Source organism: Triturus cristatus, chromosome 9, assembly GCF_964204655.1.
Source record: "Triturus cristatus chromosome 9, aTriCri1.1, whole genome shotgun sequence".
In the NCBI taxonomy this organism is placed as follows: Eukaryota; Metazoa; Chordata; class Amphibia; order Caudata; family Salamandridae; genus Triturus; species Triturus cristatus.
In genome coordinates, this window is record NC_140592.1 from 1,153,276,022 (window position 1) to 1,153,302,991 (window position 26,970).

The following is a 26,970-nucleotide window of genomic DNA, read 5'->3' on the forward strand; positions in this document are numbered from 1 at the left end:
TAATGGTGGCGTTTTTATGTTGTTACTAACAGAATTTGAGTAAAAGAACGTAAAAAAGTTTGCCGATAAATTTTGTAAAGGAGGAGTCAGCAGGAATAGCGAGAAAAGCTGACGTCAGAAAAGACCGCGCTGGGATTGGCCAGTCAGTGAGGGACGTAGACGCTCCGGATTGGCGCGTTGGTGTGAGTCGCGCTGGGATTGGAAAATTACAGAAGTGACAGACGCTCTGGATTGGTGCGTTAGTGTGAGTCGCGCTACGATTGGATAAGATAACAGAATAGTCGTAGGAGAAATCTAGCGATATTAAGAAGAGAAAATGATGTATTACGATCCACCAGAAAAAGAGAAAAAGTCCTGGTTCGGAAAGATCAAGAACTTATTTAAAAAGGACAAACCGATTGTGACTAGAGAGGTTGCTTCCTCCACCAAAATCGCCTGGTTGCGAAATATGGCTATCATACATGTATTTGGTTAGATAATTGGGCAAAGTATACAAAAGATGATGGAGTTTTAGTGTTTCCAGAACATGGTTCATTCAATTTAGCGGTATTAAGGAATTTGAGAGAAAGAATGATGAAACTAGAACCTAGACCTACTCAGTTTGAAGCATTGACAGAATGGGAAGATGAGATGTATATAGTATCACACGAGAGGGTCCAAGGAAGAATTACGCTACTAGATAGAAAATTCTGTCCTATATCTCTTCCTACGTTTATACTACTCACACTAAATATAGGGTAGCGCTGTTCAAACGTGTAGAAAACAGTACACTAATAAGGGTTGGGCATAATAAATGTTATGGACGAAAAACCTCACTCACCCGAGGGTGACATGCTTCATCATTGGGTTCCTCCAACACACGGGGACCGCAAGGTACCCCGTGTGGGCTACGACTTTACCCAGAGAGGGAAGGAGCAGGAGTGCAAAGCACGTGTTGGTACTACCAACTCAGTATGGTAAGGAGGGGCAGAGTGCAATAAAACAAACCAGAAAAGTGTGACTAAAAAACTATCTACTCAGGGGCAACATCTTTATTCTTCCTGCCTAAGTAGTAGTAGTGTTGTTTTAAAATGCAAGTGAATGTAGGGTTGAAAAAGAATACCCTATCTAATGATCAACATGTTTCTGCCCAGGTGACAGGATTGTTCGAGGCATTCATCAGGATCATAGAGAAAGTCACTCTGCTAATACGGTGCTTAAAATATAGTACAATACTTAGGCTTTCATCTCTTGACCATCAATCGCAGTAACAATCTATGCAATGGATCTGGAGGCTCTGTAAAAACAATAGAACCATATCTTAAAGGGATTAGCCGTAGACCCAAGTGCACCACAACCCAAATTCAGTGACCAAATAAAAATTCTTACCTATAGCATATAGTTTATGTGTCTACTCAACCATCTGCCGAGTCTCACACCACGTCAAATATGCTATTAGGAGATGTAAATGTTTGTTAAAAACATAACTGGTAAAGCAGACACCAAAGCATTTGGTACATAGACAGATCTAGAATGGATCATAATTACACATATTCTAACTAATAGTATATTGCAATGTCACCCAGTAGTAATCTCATTACAATATGCCAACTCAAATCATGAACCTTCTGTGTTACTATGTATGTGTTCGTAATATGTTCATAATTACATGGGGAACTAGAATACATAGCAGTGGTCCCGTTGGCTTTCAATCTATATGTATAACGTTTATAACTTGCAATGTTATTTCACCCAATTGATGTTCACATTATAGATTCTACTCTTAGTGTGTCGTCAATCTTAAATTGTATGGTCCGCTATTTTAACTTGGTTCCAATAATGAGAGCAAAACACTTGATACTCGGGTTACTGTTATGTTATGTTAGGGTTATTTATATTGCGCACAGCTGCCCCAGCTAAGGGGCGTCCTGGCGCATGACAAGGTAGACATGACCACACCTAACAAAACAAGGAGAGCATAACATAACTTAATATAAGCTAATAACAAACCAAACAAAGGTCTCATACGGAAGAGCGTATTAGCGTTGAAACCGCTTCAGTTTCAACAAAGTCAACCAAAGGCTATATGTGGTTTGCTCACCTTCATGACGTTAGGCTTGACTTTGGGAACTCGGAGGGGAGAAACGAACTCAGCGTTCACTCCGTCTATTTATCCGGAAGTCAGTCCGGTGTACACGCCGACGTGCGTATTACGTCACACGCGGCGCGTATGCGTCTTGTAGTCATGGTAACGGAGTAAACAACCTCCCTATACTGGTAGCAAATGTAATGTGCGAATAAAAAAAGCTGTTTATTAGTCTGTGCATGTGTGGTATATATCGGTCTCTAATTCCTTGATTCCTGTGAGAGTGTGTATTGATTATTGACCAACATACCAGTACGTACTGATCATTACTATATTCAGGAGCGGCAGTTGGCATAAGAGAGCCTACTCCCTACATAGGGATATTATAAACTCGGGTCGTTATTAAGAATACTCTAACGTTACGCAATCCATATTAGTATATGGTATTAGATACAAACATACTAATAATGAAGGTGTATTACGATCACGTGACATAAGAACCTATGTAAATATAGATGTATTTATATTAGCAAGAAGCCAATGCGCACCCGGGAATATCATCGTTCAAGCCATTTAAATGGCTGTCCAATCTAAAGACCCAACTCTGTTCTCTATGGAACAATATAGTCTCTACAGGTCCCATATTCTTGTGATGGTGTGGTTTATCCAATATCACCCAACGTAGATCGTGATCAGTGTGGCCAGCATCCAGGAAGTGTCTAGTTAATTTGGTGTTAGATTTCTTACACTTTATCGAACTCTTATGTTCGATAATCCTGGTTTTAGCTTTGCGAGTAGTCATGCCCACGTAATACAAATTGCAGGGGCATGTTATAAGATATATAACTGCCTCAGAATTGCAATTCGTATGACTGGTAAGTACCCAAGGTGTCTTCAGTCCTAGATCTAATTGTGTTCTACGTGCAGTCAAAGGGCAGACTTCACATGAGCCACATGGAAAATGTCCTTGGACTGGTGTACCTGTGTTTATAGTTCGTAGTTGATTAGTACCATATGCAATTCTCGGCCGAGAGTGCACTAAAATGTTGCCAAGGTTCCTACTATGTTTGAAGGCAAACAATGGTTTTTCACAGGACTTTTTGCCTTTGTTTAAAATATGCCAGTTGGAATTGATTGCTTTCTTAATTGTAGTGCTTAGATGGCTGAAAGTACTAACACACACCAGGCGATTGGAAATAGGTTTCACATATGTTTCAAGAAGTGCCTCCCTATTGTTGTTGATCGCTCTCTTATTTGCTTTGCGTATCAACCGTGTGGGGTATTGGCATGTCTGAAGATGTGCACTGATATTGGTTGCATGTTTATGATATGTTTTCAATTCAGTGCAATTTCTTCTAAGTCGTAAAAACTGCCCAATAGGGAGGTTATCACGAAGGGCCCGTGGATGGAAGCTATTATAGTTTAATAGCGCATTGCAAGCCATTGGCTTTTGATAGAGTTCTGTACAAATGTTCCCATCACGAGGATACAATCGTAGGTCAAGAAAAGGTAAAGACTCATTACTTGCTTCCCATGTGAAGTTAAGGTGGATGTTGCGAGAATTAAGCCAGTCAGCAAACTCCAAAAGCGAAGTGTGATTACCTTACCAAATAACAACAAGCATTTGCAATGCAATAGGTCTCGCATTTACGCAAGTTTAAGCTATTGGCATTATAAATGACAATGCCTTTTATTTGTTTTAAAACGAAAACAAAAATAAACGGCATTGTCATTTACAATGCCAATAGCTCAAACTCGTGTAAGACCTATTGAATTGCAAATGCTTGTTGAAGTTTGTTCTGGCAGACGCTACAGTCAATGTACTGTATTGCATTCATGATGTTTGGTTGATGTTTCTGCCTCAAATCCCTCGTTGGCAATGGCTAATGGATATAGTGAGAAAGGGCGCCATCTACATTTAGAGAAGCTTCTCTAGCCTACTATTTTGTATGTAGTCCATTCAAGATTAAACAACAGGATTGAATGAACGTTTTTAGGGCACTAGGCTTGGTATGTAAACAAACAAGCATCGGCATAGCCAATAGGTCGCGCATTTGGGACCTTATAAGTGTTTAACCATGCAACACTTGATGTTGTTGCACCAAGGATATTGTGCTGGATAACTAAACACTTATAAGTATTTAGCTATGCATCAGGTCCCAAAGGCTATGCCAATGCTTGTTTCGCTTATGGAGGGTGGTGACAGCACAGACAATTGGAAGGTGATGGGTGGTGTGGAAGACGTAGGAGGGTCAACAGAAGGATGGGGGTGGAAGGGAAGGAGTAACACGGACAAGGGGGGGTGGTGGAAGGGTAAGAAGCATCACTGACAAGCAGGGGCTGGAGGGGAGGAAGAAATCAAGACAATTGGGGAGTGGGAGGGGAAGAAGCGACAAAGTGGGGGGTGGGGTGGTTGGGAGGGGAAGAAGAAATCAAGACCATTGGGGGAGAAGGGGGGGAAGAAGCAACAGGTACAGGGGTACCCCGTCCTCTGTTACTTCACTTAGGTAGACTGTAGTGTAGAGCTCATATTCCTGCACAACGTACCCAAGTGAAAATATAAATTACACATTCTCTGCTTACTTTCTAAAGAGAAAGCTGCAATGTGCACATTGTGTTCTTGAGTTGTTATAAAAGTAAAACTGTAATGTACATATCATATCACTCCCCTTACCTTCCACTAGTAAAACTGTGATGTACACACCTTTTACCGGCTTACTCGACAATAGTGACATTTTGTTCATACATGTTACACCAGCTTTCTTGCCATGACTTCTGCTTGCTCTATAAAAGTACAATTTTAATGTGGACATCTCCTGCTCTCTTTCCACAAGTACACCTGTAATGTACACATCATTCCCAGCTGAGCTTCCTTACAAAAATAAACTGTGTAATGCACACATCATGTCATTGCTTCCTATATGAAAGTAAATAGGTCATAATATATACATACTCAGCTTAGTTTACACATGTATAAATGTAATGTACGCATTCACAGAAGTGAGGCGGTAATGCACACATCTACTCTACCTCACTTACACGTCACTGGCAGAAAAGCTGCGCAGAGACTCGTAAAAGCCTTTGTTCAATTCAAGAGATGCTCGTTCAGAAAACAGAACAGCTTCAAACATGCGCTTTCTTTTCCGCCTTTCTCTCTCTTGCTCGGGGCCAGAGTAAGAGGCTGAGGTGGTGCATTTCCCAGGGCATAGCTTTGTATGTCTATCAAGCTACATCACTGTTTCATTTCTCATTTTCCCAATCCCTCCTAAGTCACATGAATACCATACATTGTAATGAGGGAGCCGGACAGGGCGATAAATATTTCCGGCCTGCATTTAGTTTGATGTATTGCATATCCCTAGCTGGCTGTGTAATAAAGTTTACAAGAGGTGGTCAGGGACTGCAGCCTTTTTGATCACAGTTGAGCGTGTGGCTGTGGTGGTTTGAGGATCAGGGGGAGGGGAGGGAATGGCGGTTTAGGAGGAGAGGAGATGAAGCCTGGGTAGAAATCGATACAGATACAGTTCAGACCAGCTATAGATCAGCCTCAGAATGCACTGTGAAGCCGCTGCTATATAACCCAATCACATACATCAACACCCAGCTGCTGCTCCGGGCCTGTGAGGCAGCTCTGACGCCTCAAACCACACATAATCACACATGTGCAACAGACACACAATGAACAAGCACGCACAGACACACGGATCACCTACACATGCACAAAGGAACATACGCACTCCCACGCATACAGACGCGCACAGATCACTGATGTAGAAAATCAGAGACGCCCATATGTACAACCACAAACACAGAAAACGGACCCCACACAAACGGGTACAAACACACACACTCCACGCGATAATCTCGTAAGTGTGTTAATGTGCTGCCGGGTTGAAGGGTCTATCTGCAGCATAAATTGACACGATCGCTTTCGGCACAAAGGGGGGGATATGCAGACAGCTTCAAGAGGACAGGGAAGAGAAGGATCAAATCACGGACACCGAAAGAGATGGCGCACACAGGAGGGATGGGGTAACAATGAGTGACAGGGGGTGCGTGCCTATACAGAGTAAGTGAGGCAGACGGCGAGAAAGAGGATGAAGGGGTGGGCCACGGACAGAGAAGTGCCAATGGAAGTGGATTGATGTGCAGTGATAGCGATCAGCAGAAAAGAGATGCAGTCCTCAGGGAAAATAAAGGCACAGATTGCGGCAACAGCAGAACCGTGAGGAGGCGGAGAACAAGCTGCAGGGATGTACCTGAGGAAGATGGGTGAACAGAAACAAGTACAGGGAAGGATTAGAATAGTGAGCGTGGCGCTTATTATGAATGGACGTCAGGTCTACTAAAGGGAATCCAAATGCACTGCGTAAGCGCTTATGGCAGGGAAATGCACACACAGCATTTTGTATTCCTGGAGGGGAATGCTTTTACATGTTACTTGTTTATCAGTAAGTACGAGCAGGGCGGAAGTGGGCGGGTGCAGCCAGGGACAAATGCATGTCGGACAACAATCGCAATTAAAAAAAAAACGAGAAGGGAGGGGGGAATGCCAGCAAACAGAGGAGCCCGCGAAAGTGAAAGTGATCGTGATTACGATCACTACGGAGTTAAGACACATGGCGCTGCGCGCGTGCACGTTCACGTGCACTGTAGCTTTAGGCCACGGCAGCACTTTGAAAAGCCCAGATATAAAATGTCTCTTCGAGCCTTTGGCTCGCGAGACCTAAAAATATCATCAATATACCGCTTCCAAAGCAACAATTTGCTATGGAATGGATTTTCTTCTGGGTATATATGTGTTACCTCGAACCAGTGCATGAACAAATTGGCCATACTGGGAGCACAGGTACTGCCCATAGAAGTGCCCATAACTTGCCAATATAATTGGTCTTCAAAAGAAAAAAAGTTCTCTCTCATAGCAAGATTGGCACACTTCATTACAAAGGCCGTAGGAGTTTGATCACTACGAGGATGATCTTCCAATCAATCATTAATGGTCCGTAAAGATACTTTTAAGATTGACGACACACTAACAGTAGAATCTATAATGTGAACATCAATTGAGTGAAATACCATTGCAAGTTATAAACGTTATACATATATATTGAGAGCCAACGGGACCACTGCTATGTATTCTAGTTCCCCATGTAATTATGAACATATTACGAACACATACATAGTAACACAGAAGGTTCATGATTTGAGTTGGCATATTGTAATGAGATTACTACCGGGTGACATTGCAATATACTATTAGTTAGAATATGTGTAATAATGATCCATTCTAGATCTGTCTATGTACCAAATGCATTGGTGTCTGCTTTAACAGTTATGTGTTTAAAAAACATTTACATCTCCTAATTGCATATTTGACGTGGTGTGAGACTCGGCAGATGGTTGAGTAGACACAAACTATATGCTATAGGTAAGAATTTTTACTTGGTCACTGAATTTGGGTTGTGGTGCACTTGGGTGTACGGCTAATCCCTTTAAGATATGGTTCTATTGTTTTTACAGAGCCTCCAGATCCATCGCATAGATTGTTACTGCGATAGATGGTCAAGAGATGAAGGCCTAAGTATTATACTATATTTTAAGCACCGTATTAGCAGAGTGACTTTCTCTATGATCCTGATGAATGCCTCGAACAATCCTGTCACCTGGGCAGAAACATGTTGATCATTAGATAGGGTATTCTTTATCAACCCTACATTCACTTGCATTTTAAAACACTACTACTTATGCAGGAAGAATAAAGATGTTGCCCCTGAGTAGATAATTTTTAGTCACACTTTTCTGGTTTGTTTTATTGCACTCTGCCCCTCCTTACCATACTGAGTTTGTAGTATCAACATGTGCTTTGCACTCCTGCTCCTTCCCTCTCTGGGTAAAGTTGTAGACCACACGGGGTACCTTGCGGTCCCCGTGTGTTGGAGGAACCCAATGATGAAGCATGTCACCCTCGGGTGAGTGAGGGTTTTCGTCCATAACATTTGTTATGCCCGACCCTTATTAGTGTACTGTTTTCTACACGTTTGAACAGCACTACCCTATATTTAGTGTGAGTAGTATAAGATGAGATGTATGACAGAGAACGACAGCGGAGTGGTGAAAGGTACAAATATATGTTTGGTAGATCGTATAGACAGGAGAATCATGATGACAGAATGAGGAGGTAGCGAAGTGCAAATATGACTGATGGTATGTTCCCAATGAGAAGTGCCGAAGAGACTAGTAGTAGAAAATGTACAGAGAAGAGAAATAATATAGGACCAGAAGGTTATAAGCATGGTGTGCATGAGTCGGAGGATGATATTCTTGAGGCCATGTTTTATAAAAATCCACCCCGTACCAACAAAGTTCCACATTATTGACACCAAGTGCCCCAGTAAAAGAATCACCACAGAATATAAAATTTGACACAATACCACATGAGGTAGGAAGAAATAATCCCTTTAGAGAAACAGAAAATACACAACCTGGTAAAATGTCTAATGAAAGTTCAGCTGAATTAGCAAGGACTACTTTAGAATTAACTGAAAAGATTAGGGAATGGACTAAAAACATGGAAGCTGTAACTGTTCCTGTAACAATAGGATCTGTAATGCCTATTTTTGATAAACAAAATGATAGTGAGCATTGTCTGACAATTCCTTACAACAGTAATAAAGAAAATGAAATGCAAAGAAGAGGTTCAAGAGAAAATCCATGGGAACAAGCGGTAAGAATTTCTGAACAAAGTACTCCTAAGAATTTGACAGTAAATCAGAGTCTAGCGAATAGAGCAATAATGACGACAGAATCAGTACCAGGGTCACCAAAAAGTTTAGAACAAACACGAAATGAAATGATTCTTGTAGGTCCTACTTCTGATGAACAAAGTGAATGGTTAAGGAGTTTACAGCAAAAAGATGCTGAACCTCGACCTTTAGATGTGTCCAAATTAAAAATAGTTTTAGAAGAATTAATAGTAGGAACCATTCCCACAGAAAAGTTAAAAGCCTATCAGGAGGAAGAATTAATGTTTCTATGCAAAAGTATAACATGGAGAGCAAGAAATTTACACGAAAGACTAGAAGAAGTAGCAAGTGAAATGGGTATCGCCTTTGAAAAGGTAAATTAAAAGGAAAAGCCATGTGGGCTCAAGTAAAAGTGGCAGAGAGACAGGAAGCTCAATTGATTGAACAGGCAAATGGTACGAGCATGAGACAAAACCCCAACATTGGATAAGGGAAAGGACAGATTAGTTTAAAAGAAGCTAAAAAGAAATGGCCATGTCATAATTGCGGAAGAATAGGGCATTGGAGAACCGAGTGTAAATTTCCCCCAAGTGCTAATGGTGATAATGCATCATTGAATCCACAGGTGCAGAATGAGGTGAGTTGTCAACCGCAGCGACAGCAGCAGGTTGTTGCCCAACAGTGTCAGGTGCCAGAACCGCCTTTTCCACAGAGCGTAAATCCTCAGAAATACAGTAATGAGACAGGATTCTACAACGAAGAACGGGTAACTAAGCTGCAGCGCGCTAGTGCTGTTTCGCAATATTGGCTACAACGTGATGAGAGTGAGTCAGAAGAAAGCTATTGACTGTGCCGAGGGGAGGAAGAAGAGTGCGTACTTGGCGCAACTCTAGAAGTAGACCAGACAGGCCTTTTTGTGGATGGAAAGGTAAATGACGAAGACATTACTTTCCTAGTAGATACTGGTGCTACTCGTTCAAATGTTAGGTCAGATGATGTCAAAAATCTTCCTCTCTCGGATGAAACGATCCAAGTAGTTGGAGTATCCAACAGGCAGATAAAAACGTATCTCACTGATCCAGTTAAAGTTAACATAGGGAAATTTTCTGAAATGCACCGTTTTGTCATGTGTGATTCAAGCCCTGTAAATTTATTAGGGAGAGATTTGCTATGCAAAATGAACTGCACAATATTCTGTACCCCTGATGGTATAGCTTTTGAGACTCCTGATAAAGACGTATTGTATAAAAGGACTATAGCTAATATGGAACCTGAAATTACTGAGACATTTGCTGTATTTGACACCGAGGAATTGCCCCATGAATTAAAAAAGACAGTAAAGATGGAGGAATGGGATTTCACAGGAGAAGATGTGGGATTAATGAAAAATGCAGATCCCGTAAAAATTGCTGTAAAGGAAGGAGTAAGTTACCCAAATATTCCGCAGTACAAATTGACACCCAAGATAATTGCAGGAGTCACTCCTATAATAGACAGAATGATTAAACAACGTATTTTGAGAGAAATAATGAGCAGTCCATGTAATTCACCAATTATGGGTTTGAAAAAGCCTAACGGAACTTTTAGAATAGTACAAGACCTGAGAAAAATAAATAAAATTGTTGTATAATGTTGTCCCAGTGTACCAAATCCATCTGTGATTTTATATCAGATTCCTCATGATGCAGAATGGTATACAGTGATTGATTTGTGTCATGCTTTCTTTTCCATTCCTTTGCACCCTGACAGCCAACAGATTTTTGCGTTCCGGTTTGGCGAACGTATTTTGGCATGGTGCCCAATCCCACAGGGGTATACAGAGAGTCCCTCAATATTTAATCAGTCAAAGTCTTTAGAAGATTTAAAGATGCCCGAAAGTTCAGTATTGGTCCAATATATCGATGACCTACTTGTGGCATTGATAACTCAAGAAGCTTGTGTAGTGGATACCTTTGCATTGTTGAATCATATTTTGGCAGATGGAGGACTTAAAGTATCCCCATCGAAATTACAATTCTGTCAGAAAGAAGTGCAATATTTAGGCCATAAAATTGAAAAAGGACTAAGGGAAGTAACTGCAGATAGAATCAGAATAATAAAAGGAATGAGAGCCCCAATGACTCAAAGAGAAGTGAGAATGTTTCTTGGAATGGTTGGATATTGTCGTCAGTGGATTAGTAATTTTTCCTTGATTGCAAAACCTTTGGTACGTTTGACAAGGAGTGATGTAAAAGATCCCATTGAATTAAATAAAGAAGAGTTGAAGGCTTTTAAACAATTGAGAGATGGGTTGTGTGAAGCACCAGCTCTTGGCATGCCTGACTATGAGAAAGAATTTGAGTTCTATTGCAGCGAAAGAAATGAATGTACACTTTCTGTGTTAATACAGAAACACGGAAAATTGAGAAGACCAATTGCATATTTTTCAGCTATGGTAGACCCTGTAGCTGTAGCATTGCCTGGTTGTTTGAAAGCTGTAGCAGCTACTTGTAAGAGTTTGGAACAGAGTGAAGGAATTGTGATGGGATATCATGTGAGAGTGTTTGTGCCCCATGACGTGGCAATCCTTTTAATAAGGAGCCGCACTCAGTTTATGACGCATAGTCATCTGACTAAATACGAGAAAGTAATCTTAGGTGCAACGAATGTGAGTCTTATGAGATGTCTGAATGTGAACCCTTCAACACTGTTACCTGATGCTGAGAATGTGGAAGTCAGAGATGATGTGGATCATGACTGTTTGGAAGTACTTGATTTCTGTACCAAACCACGTCCTGATATAAAAGATGAACCTTTGACAGAAAGTGACTATGTGATGTTCGTAGATGGATCATGCTTGAGAACAGATGAGGGAATTCTGAGTGCAGCGTATGCAGTATGTACAGTAGCAGCTGTATTGGAAGCATCTTGCCTGAAAGGAGTAAAATCAGCCCAGGTTGCTGAACTTTTTGCTTCAACAAGAGCATGCAAGTTGGGAAAGAATGTGAGAGTGACTGTGATAACCGATAGTCAATATTGCTTCAGTGTAGTGCATGACTTTGGGCAAATCTGGTCCCAAAGAGGGTTTTTGACATCGAGTGGAACTTCAATAAGGAATGCTGAAGTGGCTGGAAAATTGCTTGAGGCGATACAGCTGCCTAAGCAGTTAGCAGTAGTGAAATGTGCTGCGCATTCCAGGACCGCCGATTATATTTCAGCGGGCAACCGGTTTGCCAACGATATGGCTCAGTATTGTGCACGCAATCAGAACTCTGTGAATCGAGGGAGAGAAAAAGAAATAAATTAACGTCCCTTGTTGTTTACTAACACCGTGAATACATGGGAAGAAGTGAGGAAGTTGCAGGAAGAAGCAGGAGATGAGGAAATGAGACAGTGGGTAAAAGCAGGATGTGCACCACGAGAAACAGATCATGTGTGAGTTTATCGGGATGGAAGACCAGTCATGCCTGATAGCATGGTTTCTGCCATGGCACGGATGTATCATGGACAAGCACATGTAGGAAGAGATCCTATGATCAGACTTTTCAAACTGACATGGTATGATGCTAAATTTAGACTTGTAGCTGAAAGCCTTTGTCAAAGATGTCTTATATGTCAGCAATTCAATCCTGGAAGAAAAACAGTGGTAAGTCTGGGAACGATAGGACGAGAAGTAGGGCCTTTAACAAGAATGCAGATTGACTTCATTGAAATGCCCCCCTGCAACTGGTTGAGGTATGTTCTAGTGATGGTTTGTCTGTTCTCTCGATGGGTGGAAGCATACCCAACTAGAAGGAGTGATGGAATTACAGTAGCCAAGCTACTATTGAGAGAGTTCATTCCTAGATTTGGTTTTCCAGTCACGATTGAGTCAGATAGAGGAAAACATTTCCATAATGAAATCATGAAATTTGTGAAGCATTGAATGTACAACCGAAACTACATTGTGCCTATCGCCCAGATGCTTCTGGTGTGGTGGAACAAGTAAATGGCACCATTAAAAACCGATTAGGGAAAATGTGTTTTGCCACAGGTTTGAAATGGCCTGATGTCTTGCCTCTGGTACTCATGACTATAAGCTCCATTCCAGATAGGAATACAGGTTTGAGTCCTCATGAAATTGTGATCGGGAGAGCAATGCAACATGTTTTTTACCAGTCAACAAACTATTGCCTGTATCTGATGACTTGGTGTTGGACTATTGCAAGAGGTTGGCTGATTCCGTTCATTCTGTGTTTCATCAGGTTGGATCGGATGCCAACACTCTTGAAATGAAGCCAGCTCATGATCTGAGCCCAGGTGACTGGGTGAGAATAAAAGTGCATAGAAGAAGAAATTGTTTGGTCCCAAGGTGGGGTAAACCACGTCAAGTGATTTTGACCACGACGACAGCTGTAAAATGTGCAGGAGTGAGGAACTGGATGCATGCTAGTCACACCTTGCGAATTCCAAATCCAGTGGATAACAAAGAAGGAGAATACTTTGAGGAATCCGATGCAATTTCCGAATCAGATACTGAAGAAATAAGAGCAAGACAAACTCCTGAAAGGGGGAGTTAGAACCAAGTCCAGCTATAGCACCAGAGAATCTTCCATTAAGAAGAAAATTGCAGATTTCTGACACCAGCTCAGAATCAGACACTGAACCAGTACAAGCACAAAAGAGCGAAAATAAAACTAGTGAAAAGACTGTCAAAGAGATCATTAATAATGAAATTCTGTGTGATAAATCAAGAGAAATTCCGCCTGAAATAATAGAAATAGATGGTAAGGTACCAGATATAGAGAGTGAGCGAAAGATTGTTGAGGAAGACCCCCGAGGAGATGTAGGGAAACCACACAACCAGGTAGAAGAAGGGATAGTTAGTCAGCAGGAAGATTGTGTGGAAGAACCACGAGGAGGGACAGAAGTAGATAAGAAAAAGAAATTGGTGGAAAGAAAGACTACTGAAAGTAAAAGTCAAGTTGGAACCGAATCCGAGGACAGTGACGAAGAAGTACCAGAAGGTCGAGTCCTGAGGAAAAGAGCATGGAGGACTGAGAGATATTTATTGTCTTACGAATTATTGATTGTAATTATTAGTTGTAAATTTTAGTTGTAACATCTTTTAAAATGTATTGTTGTTTTTGTTGTCCGTGCTTTTATGGTCATTTATATGTGCCGAATAAAGCTTATAAGAAGACTGAGAGAAATGAAAAAGGAAGTAAGCAAAAAAGGCCAGCAAAGGATGAGATTTGGCCAAACAAGATTAAGAGATTGAGATACAGATTGACACGAGTAAATTCATCTAGAGCTGAACAAGTGAATGAGGTATCTAGCCAAGAGAAAACAAAAGACATTGAAAAGACACAATCAGAAGAAAACAAGCGAACGAGAAGACCTAACCAGAAGTATAAGTCACCAGAATGGTCGTATCTGGCACTTCCTGAAGCACGAGAAGAGGCAGATAGCCAAGGAGATCTAAAGGTGACTATACCGGAAGTGGTTGAGGATGATGAAGGATCGGAAATCCTGAGAGTTATCTTGTCCGACATCAGGGAAGAGACGGATGTTCAGGAAATTCTGAATCAAGATTGTGAAAGAAAAGTGAAAGACGATCAAATGCCAAACTGAAGAGGACAAAAGTGCTCTAGAAGGAGAAACTTGAAAGAATTACTAAATAAAAGAAATAACAGAAAAAAGAACCAAGTAGGTGCTTAGAACCTTGGGTTTAGACAAACTAGTTGTGAAGTAGACGAGTCAAAAGACACTGATCATTTTGCGAAATGGCAAACACAGAAAGTAGAAAATCAACATGTGTGTTCCTTAGAAGATGGTGCAAAATGTGTTGTTGTTGTACAGGATTATTAATGCTTTTGTGGAGTGCGTTAGCTTTCATTGTCTCATTTAAGGTTACATTAGAAACAATAGAAGGTCATAGTGAGAATAAGACTAATGAAGAAAAGATTCAGAAGATTTATCCGACTAAAATAGATAAAAATTACTTACATAAAGATAGGTCCATAACTGATTTTTCTAACAATGTTTTCTCAAAATTATTGTATGAATAATTTAAAACAATGGATGCGAGAGACTGCTACGTTTGTATGCAGTTGCCTGCATCAGTGTCTGAGGGAGTGACTTACCATCACCTTCCAGTGACATATGGAATAACATGTAGTGTATTAGCAAGTTTGTTTTACTAAATAGGGAAACTAGAATATTATTTTTCAGATGTAGATAACATATTTTCACAAATACCTGTAGTCAATAAATTGAATAAAGTAAAACCTGCTAAAGTGTTAGGTGAATTTTTCTTAGAAACTAAAGTATTAACATGAGGTTCACAATTCAGAAATAATCTAACCTGTAGTCTGAAAAGAGAGGAGAAGACTTTCTTAGATATGGTAGAAGAAAGGAGACAAAAAATGCAAAAGAAGGTACCCGAGGGAAAAGAAGAAAGGACAGTCTGGGATGTTGAAAGAGAAAAACATTTGAAAGGAGAAGCTAGTCCAACAATGGCTCTAGATTGGTCTCAGAAAGGGAAGTTGTGTATAAGAAGAAATCAAACAGCATATGATAACTATTTTGTAGGCACAAGTGATTGCCATGATACTTATAGAATCATGGGCGGATGGGGATTTAAAGAAGGAAATGATCCAGTTTTCCATGGATTATATTTTATCTGCGGGAACAAAACTTACTATTGATTACCCGACCCTTGGTATGACACATGTTATCTAGGCCTGGTTTTCCCAAAGATATTTCATGTGGGAAGAGGAAAAGATGGTGCACATGAGATAGGTAGACAACTAACACGTAGAAGAAGAGAATCTTGGTCAGAAATTGTAGGAGAAATTTTTGGAGCACTGATACCAGCAGTTGGAATATCTCTGAATGCACATAAAATTAGAAAATTATCGACAGTAGTGGATCGCTTGTCAACAAGCACTGCTGGAGGATTTTTATTGGTAAATACCGAAACGGTTGCCATGCAAGCTATGGTAATGCAAAATCGACTTACCCTTGATATAATTTTGGCAAAAGAAGATGAAGTCTGTGGAATGCTGAAGGTTCAACATTGTAGTACCTATATTCCTGACGAAAGTAAAGATTTAAAGACATATATAAAGAATATAACTGAGGAGATTGCTCCACTGGAGGTTGAAGGTATTTGGGAAAAATTGGAAAAAGGTTTTCTACTATTAAAGACTTTTTACTAAAACTAGGTAGTACCTTTATCGGTACAATATTATTTCCAGTAACATGTGTGATTATTCTAGTATTAATTCTGAGATTAGGATGTCTATGTAGTAAAAGAAGGAAACTACGAAATAACATAAAAATAGAGAAACTGTACAGAAAAGAGAAAAAGAAAGAAAAGAAAGAGAGGTAGAATTAGAAGAGTGGAAAGAAAATATGTATAAAAAGACAAGAGAAGAAGAGACAGGGGAAACAGTCATGTGATCTAACAAAATATTAAGAGAACTGAATTAATTTCTATCTACAAATTTTATAAAATTTAAGGTAGTGTGGTGATGTTAAAAATCACCAAAGGGGGGATTGATGGAGCAGGTAAACCAAAATTTTGTATACCTCCTATATTTTGCATGAAAATACTAATTATATAACCTACTTATTATTAACTTACTAATGGTTTGCAGTGTTGTACTAAACCAACCATTTGCATACACCAATTACACGTGGGATATTGCTATTTGCATGGCAAAATAATTTTAATGACTAAAATATGTACGCATATTAATAGTAGTATATGTGGTAATAAGATACCGCATGATTTATGTTGCTTATGTGACGTTTGCGTTCCTGTTTGGATCCTAAAGGTGAGTATTATTGCTTTAAATGTCGCTAAATGCTAGGAAAATACTAATACAAAAAGGGATTAGCGAGGGTTTAACATTAGAATCTTCATTTCTTTGTATTAATTATTCTTTTGTGTTTGTTTCACTTAAGTTGACATTTGGGCCTACCTAAAAATGGCGTCCGAAATGGAGTTCAGAAGTGGCTACCGTCTCGTGAGCGCGATGCCTACTGCGCAGACTCGGGTGGCTCCGTGAACTTCCTGATGACCTCATTTTACCGTGTTCCTGGTCAAGGATAGGAACTTGGTGGACTGCCAAACTTCAGTCAGTAAAAACTAGTCTAAATGAACAATTGGGACATGCAAGCAAACCTTAAACATTGTTGCATATGGGTAACATGAACTACGGAAATGAACCAGCAAAATCCATGAGAACATCCACTGGTGTAAAATCTGACGTTTCCAATCAGCCAATTCCCGTCTTTCGTTATCTAAAAATGTTTCATGTTATCCCGAAATTGATTATAAAAATAGTAGAATAGGGAGGGGCGTTCCATTTTCCCCATTTTTCCTGATATGCTGGCATTCGGCGGTTTGGATGACTGCACACCCCTATCGACCCCACAGGCGATGAGAGATGCTTGCACGATTTCTGGTCCTTTGAAAATCTTTGGGACTGTAACGTGCTGAGCAAAGAACTTTCGGACTTTGAGCTTTTGCCTGCTTTTTCAGGACAATTAACGGCTACATTCGGTTAGGCAGAGCCAAATGAATTAGAGAAAATCCAGATAGCAAGAATAGGTAAATATAATGTCATGCAAATTGAGCTAAACTCTAAACTTTTGATTAAGCGAAAAATGCTAATATTAATTGCAAATAATATTTAGATAAAAAATTATGATTAACAGGAATGACGAGTTTGTGGTTATTCAATGAAAAGAGTAAAGGATTCTGAGTCTTAAATGTGTTTTAGCTGGTTCTAAATCACCATCAACCAATCCAACTAATTGGTCCGTCGACCAAGTGGTGGAGTGCCTTGATGTTTAGGATTAGGAATCTATTGGTGGCGAATGCTAATGTATATTCTGTAAAATAACTTTTCTCCCCTATAGGTAATAAGGTACCCCCCACATGTCCAGCGCTTGAATTATTCATCCCTCCTGTGTGCAGACTCGTGAGTGGAGATGTGTGAGTGTTTGTGTTATGGGCCCCACCAATGACTGCGTGTGTGAATGAGCTAGTGTAACATCGGGTCTGCGACTCAGGAAGGATAGTTGTATATACTTGCCCTTCTTCTCCGGTCTCGCGCTGGATCACCAACATGCAAGAGCAATTGATAGATCAGAAAAATCACAAGGCCTGATCTTAAACGTATGTTTCTATTTTTTTGCTATTCACAAAATTCAATTTAATAGTAAGTTTATAACTGCTGAGACATTAAATCCTAAGCATGTCCTTATTTTTTATGTGCGTAGCTTTCCACTCTGACTGCGATTCTCTGTAGTCATAAAATTACTATTAATAGAAATTAAACTGATAGTTTGTGAATACCAAAAACAATTGTAAGTTAACCTTTGTGAATCACAGCATGATGATAGCCTGAATTTCAGAGAACCCTGCTTTGAATTTCAGAGAACCCTGCTTTGATTTTTGTAAGCACGATTTGATCGGCAGTGGTATCATTATTATTTTCCTCAACCATCATTTGCGTTTCCAATTTGACCAGATCACTTTTTAGTACTTTTGCCATTTAAATATTGATTTAAGGAGTTTGGTATAAAGCTAAAAACCTATTGCAATGGGGATGGTTCAAATAGTATTCCTGGAACAAATATTAGAGCTACTGGATCCTAGAGTGTTTCTGTTGGTGAGAAGGACACATTATTTGGGGAGAGGGTTATCACAATCAGTACCTGGTGAGCTAAAGGAATTTTTAAACAGATAGGGCCTGATTCACAAAGGTAAACTGAGATGAAAGTCTAAGTGATGACTTTTGGTATTCACAAACGGCATTTATGAGTAATAGAGTTAGACGTATGTCTCAGTTAAACTTAAGTTTTGGTCAGAAGTTTAACTGAGACCAAATGTCGACTTTTGGTCTCAGTTAAACTTAAGACCAAAACTTAAGTTTAACTGAGACAAACATCTAACTTTACTACTCATAAATGTCCTTTGTAAATACCGAAAGAGTAAAGTTAGACTTTCGTCACAGTTTACTTATGTGAATCGGGCCCCTTGATGTTAGAGTCTTTCCTGAGCTCAATGTAATTAAGTTGATCTCTAAAGGCAAGTCACGACCACCCTTGCTACCTACCTAAAGAAATATCCCTGCAATTCATCATGTATGTGGTTCAAAAAGCTGGGGTAATGTGGCATATATCGCTCTACAAAGACCCCAGAACAAAGGATATGTGGATTTTTCTTCTCCTCTATCCTCTGTCAAACAATCCATAATTTTGTGAACATAGCAAAATTTGACAACAACTTTTACCAATTGTCACAGGCCATGGATTCAGGGTCGAACTGGCCTAAAGGGCAATCTGACAAGTCAGTGTGTGGGTAGTTGTTTTGGCTGTTTTTGGATTTGTTTTATGGTCTGGTGGGCAGTTTTTTACTGTTGATTTTCTTTATATTACCACAAACATTGCCTGCAGCAAACACAAAGAAATGGAAGTCTCCCATACCTTAGAAAACTCCTACACAGCTTGTCTTTCAAGTTCAAAACTGCACCTGTTTGTAGAATGCCGGCTACATTTTTATGGCTACCTGATTCGCTAATGGGGCCAATGTGCTACCTTTTATTCTAGCGTCCGGATCTCTTTCCTGTCCTAGTCTGGCCCTGGCGGAGATATCACTCCCTTTAATGATCTCCGATTTGCATTTTAAACAAAAGCTACACATTGCCACATACACACACACGGCTCCACCGTGTGCTATCTTTTATGTATCTTCTGAACACAGAGAGAACAGCAACAGATGTTCACCAACGCTGCAGGAAACGTATGTCAAACTAACTTTGTAGTAAACATTTTACAACATGTAAGTCTTTGAAACTCCGTTGACAACTTGACATCGTAAATGACTTTGGTCGTCATTCTGACCGGAAACGGGGGAATTTTTTATTTTTTTTTAATCAACAAAATATAATGTATAACTTTATTTGACACGTGAGTTTAGGGTTTTCTCCGATAGTGCCTACGTAAACAGGGTGAACCGTGATGGCCAAGCGTAGAGTAAACTGCAAATGGCCATAGATAGCAGCAAATCGATACGTTAATTAGCGAGGCTAGCCCCAATGACGTGGGAGGTGCTGCACCACAACCGCATAGCTTCGAGGCGCTTTTCATTCTAAACCCAATCAATAAACATAATGTTCTTTTCTCATGAGACAGGATCAGTGTTAAACACCTTCTCTCGTGCCATATTACAGCATCAGTGACTAGATAAAACGCCACAGCACACACCACAACTCTGTCTTTTTAAGATTCTACCCACATAAAATAAAAAACAGGGCTCTATGGAATGCACAGAAACAAATGTGCAAGAGGAGACACTGTTATAACAGGTCTTACCTCATTTTTACCCAGAACACCACCAACCAGGATCAGGATGTAGTACCCTGCAGAAGCATTAATTCCACTTTCTGGATATCAATTCCAGTTTATAACTGTCTTTTGAATGAGCACCACTCTGCTCTTTTAACCTAGGTGCATTACATGTCAGCCTGTGAGAAATTTAAATTGCAGCAACAGAATTCAGAATGGAGTAATATTGGGAATTTTGCGTAATGCTGTTTACTCGAAATTCCTAAAATTATGCCATCAGGCCTCCTCACGTAATTATAACGCCATCTCCCGCAAAGTTATAGCACCGGAGCGCTGGAACAGGCACACAACCAGAACACAAGTAGGTGTTGTTCACTGCAGGTCTGTCTTTTGCGCTATTTCGTTGGTGCAAAATTCATCCTCATGTCAAAATCTGACGTCATGACTCATTTTACCATTTCGTGCTAAAATACAGCACCAAGGGCCAGATGTACGACCATTCTGTTTTGTGGGTCCCAAATTGCGATTTTTTGCAACTCACAATTTGCAACTCAACTTTGTCCTGGACACTCTCATTGTCCAGATGCCATTGTGCAAATTCAGTTTTTTTAGCCAAACACATTGCAATCTGGGGCTTGTGTGTTTACCACTATATGTAGAGGCAAACGTATGCATCCAAACATTTAGAACTGGCTGAAGGTGTCACAAATAACATGGTGCACTGAGGCAGTTTAGATCGAGACTCATCCTTTCTGTCACTCATTCCCCTCCACGTGTTCCTCATTCTTCTCGGCTCATTGACCACCCACCACGCCGCCCTCCCATATTTGCCCTCAGATTGCCCCCTCCTGTAATTTGTTTTATTTATTTTGCACTTTATCAGGAAGCCTTTCCAGTTTGATGTATGGCACGCCTGGCCCATTTAAACATTTGCCTGTGTCACCACAAGTTTATTGTACGACCATGATACATATACCCTAGGTATCACATCCTTTTTGCATCCTGTTTTTTTAAACTTACTCAGTTACTCATTGCCATTTTGATTGTTTTTAAGCAATAACACTGCACCTTCAAACAATCACATTTACCAGGGTGTATGATACAAACAAAATAAACACAAACACAACACCAGGCCTCCTGTAGCTTTAAAAGTGGGCACTCGTGCTTGGGTGCCCTAATGTTGGTTGACAGCTCTGCACACGTTTCCTTTCCTGTTGCCTGTGTATAATGGTGCTAGTGCTAAAAATGCATTTTAAATATAGTATTTACCAATTAACAGTGTGTTCCCCTCCAAACAAATCAATGAAATAAATTAGAAAGACAGGCTGGGCATGCACTTCGTTCAGAGCTCACCTGGTCCCAATCATTGTGTCTTTCAGTTCTGGTACTTGTAGTCCGTCATCTATAATAGTAACGAATAATTCAATTACTACTATTCATAGGAAAAAGCAAGACTCGGTGACTTAATGATGCGTAATGAGACATCTTTAAACGCTCTCTCATCCTGTTCACAACTACTGCACACCAGCTTATGCGCCTATTGGACATTGCAATGTGCTCCCTGCTGCAGAACCCCCCTGTGTCTCCATTACACACCTCCATGTGATCCTGAACGTGGATCAGCCGGTGCCTGCGTTTGCACTGAACCCTGACGAGGCACTTATCCTGGTATGTGTGTCTGTGTGGCTTTGTGAAATTACTATCTTTACAAAGCCCAACAGACACACAGACACTCATAAGATGGCTGAAGGGGTGCCAGTCTGTGTGATCCGTGCGTCCGTGTCAGCCAGCAGGCTCTGTCGGACTGTTGTCATGCAGTATAGAAAGGCCAAACCTCTTGGCTTTGTCAATGCACTCTGAGAGCTGCTCGTGTTGGACAGGTCTCTCGATAGTACCAGAGAGCCACGCGACGTATATACTCTGCAAAAGCACTAATAACATAACAAACACGCACTTCACGGCGCCCATATGTTCTGCACACTGATACCACCAAAGGAGATTACACATGTACACGTTAACGCCCTGCACGGGTGGTTCCTACTTTTCGGTTCAGAGGGCACGCGCAGACACTCGTGCCTTGGAGAGAAATGAACTTTAATTGTCCATATCAGGATATGAGTGAAGCAGCCCTATAAAACCCTCTGCCAGCAACTGGAAATAAAGAACAAAGACCCACTCTCCCTTCACTGCTGCATCCTACAGGTCATAGCAGCTCCTCGGTAAAGGACAGCGTTTCCAGGCGCTCAGAACAACATGCAGGTGGGCTCCTCCTTTTAACAGTTTCCAGGCTAATCTCAGGAAATAAAGGAGCGAAAGCATCTGTCTGACCATTAAAAAAAACAGGAGCCCCTTCAAGTCTCCCACTTTGTGCAACAGGTAAGTGTTAAATTATTACTTTTTCTTAACAAGACAGGATGTCACCTCATTTTTACAAGTGGAATTGTCCAGTACAGATAAAATGTTACATCTGCAATCTTTAGATGTGACGAACCTCTTAGCAGACATTGGATTTTCTTTCACATCACGAAACAATTTTAAGTATGACTCATAAGGAAGGAGAAGTTCGTAGTTTTATACCTGTGCACCAGCACCGATGTTGAAACTGAATACCTTCGAATGGCAATATTTTCATAAACATATTATTGTAGGAGCGGTTTATGTGCTATGTGGCCCAATCCACATCAGGTTTCATAAATGTGAGAACTTTGTGTAAAAATGGAAAGCCAGTCAAAGCTATCCCAAGATTAGTTCAAAAGGAAATTATACCACATGCATGCACAGTGGTGGCATTCCCCAGATGTTCACTAACTATTTTTTTAGAGCTTCTTTCACAACATGACTTGTTACCATGTCTTTTTCCCTGCTGAGCAAGAAGGAATAGATCAAGCAGGTTTGTTGTGGTTTATAGCATAAACATTTTTTCAACATGATGAATAAAGGAAAATATTGTGAAACAAATGCACAAACTGTAGATCATTTTTGTGAAACAGATGGAGATATATGCAGCAATCATGTTGCCTTCAAATCCTTGTCAGAGTGAGGTGTGGGTTTTTAACTATGAAATACGTGATCTAAGAGTAATATTTGTTAAAAAATAAATGAACGAATTAGGCATTAGTTAGGCTGCATTTGTAATAGGAAAATAGCAATTTTATTTTGGATCAAACTCGGATTCATCTTTTCTATTTCAAAAATGTTTAGAGCAAATTCCTATTTCTCATTTCCTCCCCGAATACAATCACCTTTGAAACATAAGTACCCGAGCATGGACTGCTTGCTCCATTCCCTGATGCACAAGCAGCAACACACGACAAAAGAGCATTTGTGCATTTTTTCCACCAGACTGAAGTTGTAATTAGGAAAGTTACCACAATAATAAAAAATTACTCGCTTTTACCCAATTATAACACCGGATCACGTCCTGAAAAAACGTGTGACTAGATTAACAAAAAATATAGTGCTGTGTTAGAAGCGTGAAAAAAGTATGAAAAAGAATGAAATTAATAAGGATACTGTACGGTATTCTAATGCTCGCAGATTCTCGAAACATGCAATTGGGTACTTCTTAGCTGATCGTAAATAAACCAATAAGAGTAAGCACAAGCATTTCAATAAACTGATGGAATACGTAGTCGATAAGGCAAACAAAAAATAAGGCTTCCCCAAAAATTAAAGAGATCATGATGTTAGTAGTGAACAGAAAACGTGTAGATCAGAGTGCTTAGAGAGACGTACCTGTTACTGTGAATTATTCGGCATGCATTCGAAGAATGGTTTCTTGCGTACCGAGACCCGGAAGTTAAATACTTTAAACCGGAATTCAACCCGGTCCGTGCTTGATCTCTTAATTATCGAAAAAATTATAAACAAACATTGTGATTTAAGGTGCTCAGTGCTATTAAGTGAAAACGTGAGTGAAAAACCGTAGAACCTAAAAAAACAGGACATTTCAGATTTTAAAATAAGAACAGCAGTGCTCAAGAAAGACGTGCATGCGTGTTTCCGCTTACACAGGTGTTAATATGGGAACGCGCGTACACAAGCTTAGTATTCACAAAGCATGATCAATAATAAAGCCAAATTGTTTAAAGTACATGATGACTCTGAAAAAACGATCATCCACTGGTAAGCGTGAGCTAAATCCTTCTGAGGCTAAAATGTCATAATGAAACAAAAACGGACAAAGTGGAAATATGAAACTCAAAATAACAGTGTGTGAAAATTTACCATGTTACAAGTAACAACTAAATTCAAGACGTTGGTTTAACCCTTTAGGGTACACGGAATAAAGTTGATTAATCCGGAACAGTTCTCGTTGAAGTAAGAAATTATGATAAGTTCAAGTACCATGTATCTCAATTGATTAATATTGTGTCTAGCTTCAAAAAAATGTGCTGCTACTGCAGATTTGGTATTTTTAGTGTGGATATTACTTTTATGTTCAATCAATCAATCAAGAAAGCTTAATTCGATTTTCAAAATGAAATCATAAAAGCATACAATAAAAGGTATACATTAAAAAAGTACATGCATATATATACAAGTAAAATTGCTAAAAGGGTTTTGTTTTTATACAATCAAAGTCAATCAGAACAATCCCCTGTTAATGAAAAATTTGTCAATTGCATAAGGTGCATATTAAAATAATTACATAGAGTTCCGAAACTTAACAGCCAGCTTTAAAAAACTCATCACTGCAGTGATAGTACATTCATTTTCCAGTTGTAATAGCCTAAACATGGCCGGTCTACAAGTGCGAATTCCCCAGGACTTTAAAAGTGGTTTCAAAAAAGCCCCCCTGGGCAACTGATAAAATTTACAAAAAAGAACACAATGAATGTTAGATTGAGCAGAGGTGTCGTCACAAGGGCATAGTGGGAGTTTATTTGACCAAGAATTGCAGACAGGGAAAGCAATCATACGAAAAAAGTTTCCAAATCTGAGACGAGTCAGAAGCATTCGGGCATAACAAGTAGGCTGAGTTAACAAATAGTTTTGGAGCCCTTCATGCATGGTTATTTTTTGGAAGTTACTAACTGTATTTTTTGTTTTTTCCAGGTTCCATCTGTTAGTTATTAAGTGGTTTAAGGCCAACTCTCTTAGGGTCTTCCTGGAAACCATTTCCATGCTAGAAGGCCTCGTAAAAAACTCAGGGTGGCCGAGATCAGTCATCATGTTTCTTACGTAGGTGAGCCATTTGATGTTAGTTAATCCATCGAGTTTGAGACAATCTGTGATCAAGTCTCTGTTTAGTTGAGTCTCAGGAGTAACACAAATCTTATGCCACAACAGTATAGGCGCAATTTTAATAATGTCTGAAATATACAGCATACCCAGTTCGATATGTATAAAGTAAGTCGATGTTGATTTAGAAACTCCTAGTAGATAACACAAAAACTGGTTTTCAGTTTTTTGAAGTAGTTGTGAATTTTCAATGCCCCAAAGACCAGCTCCATAGGTGGCAGTAGAAATACATTTAGCCTTATAAAGTACAATCAGCTCTTTCACTGGTCTGCCACCTAATTTAGCTGAAAACTGTTTGAGGGCGCCAATTGCTCGGGTGAAGGCCAAGTTTCTGGCATTTACAGCTGTATGCCAGTTTCCCCTCCTATCAAAGTGTATTCCAAGGTAGGAGAAATGGTCTGTGGTCTCAATCCTCTTGCTGTCTAAGAAGATTGAGCAAGGCACTTTCTTTGTTCCAGGACCACAGGCCATCGTGTATGTTTTTGAAATATTAATTTTTAACCCTCGTTCTTTCATATAAGTTGCAAACTTCAAGACAGCCCTCTGGAGACCTATCTTATTCCGAGACATAATGGCAGCATCATCAGCATAAAGGAGTATTGGGGTCGGAGCTCCCAGAATCTTTGGGTAATCATGCTGTGATTCCATTAAATATTGGCCAATGGAGTTTATGTATAGGGTAAAGAGGAGGGGGGCTAAAATGCACCCCTGACGTATCCCTCTCTTGATAGGAAATTTGTCAGAACACTCGCCTTTATTTCCATAACGTACCCTAGCGCCTGCGTCACTATACAGTGTTTTTATAAATTGAAGGATGTTAAAGTCTAAACCCATTTCAGATAGTATGGACCATAGTATCTCATGGTTCACACAGTCAAATGCGGAACTCAGGTCCACAAATGTAACAAAAAGAGTTCCCTTTTTTGCCTGCGTGTATTTTGATAAGACTAAGGCCAGATTTAAACTCTGTTCTATAGTCCCTTTGCCTGAACTAAAACCATACTGCAAATGGGATAAAACATTTTTTCCTCTGCCCAAAGTTGTATTCTATTTAAAATTGCCCGTGCTGCTACCTTCATTAGGGCATCTAAGAGTGAAATTGGCCGGTAGCAGGTGGGGTCATTCCTGTCTCCTTTTTTAAAGAATTGGGACGACTATGGCTTCGGACCAAGATGGTAAGAAGCCATGTCGATTAAAATTATTTAAAACATTTGTTAACAGGGGAGCCCAAAGGTCAGTTTCTGCTTTGTAGACATCGATCGGGACTCCATCGGGGCCAGGGGCTTTGCCTGAAGGACTATCTTTGATTGCTTTTGTAATCTCCATACAATTAAAAGAAATGCCTATCGGGAATGTATTCAGTAGAATTATAGGTGGTTGAATGATTACCCCGTCAATCAAGGGGTTGCCATAGTCAAGGTTTTCTACTTTATCGTATAAGTTTTTAAAGTGATTTACCCAAGTTTCACCATTAATGGCCATATCCATAATATCTGTCTGATTTTTCTGTAGATAAGGGGCATTGACCACTTTCCAGAAGGCTAAGTTGTCCTTAGATTTGGAGGCTTCAATTAAGGCCGACCAAGCTTCTTT

At 39.9% G+C, this 26,970-nt stretch overlaps 1 protein-coding gene and 1 long non-coding RNA gene across 2 annotated transcripts in view; one reads left to right on the forward strand and one right to left on the reverse strand.

The window, feature by feature from the left end:
* The window catches only part of LOC146799539 (uncharacterized), a 146,517-nt gene extending 122,580 nt beyond the window's left edge, over positions 1–23,937 (reverse strand). Inside the window, exons 1-2 of the long non-coding RNA XR_014968939.1 lie at positions 23,869–23,937; positions 21,487–21,535 (exon numbers count right to left, since the gene is read on the reverse strand). This is a non-coding gene — a long non-coding RNA (uncharacterized LOC146799539). The remainder of the gene's footprint in view (positions 1–21,486; positions 21,536–23,868) is intronic.
* Positions 22,199–26,970, forward strand: part of LOC146799540 (carbohydrate sulfotransferase 9-like) — a 114,693-nt gene continuing 109,921 nt past the window's right edge. The window contains exon 1 of the mRNA XM_085627111.1: positions 22,199–22,509. The gene's annotated coding sequence lies outside the window, so the exon portion shown is untranslated. The remainder of the gene's footprint in view (positions 22,510–26,970) is intronic.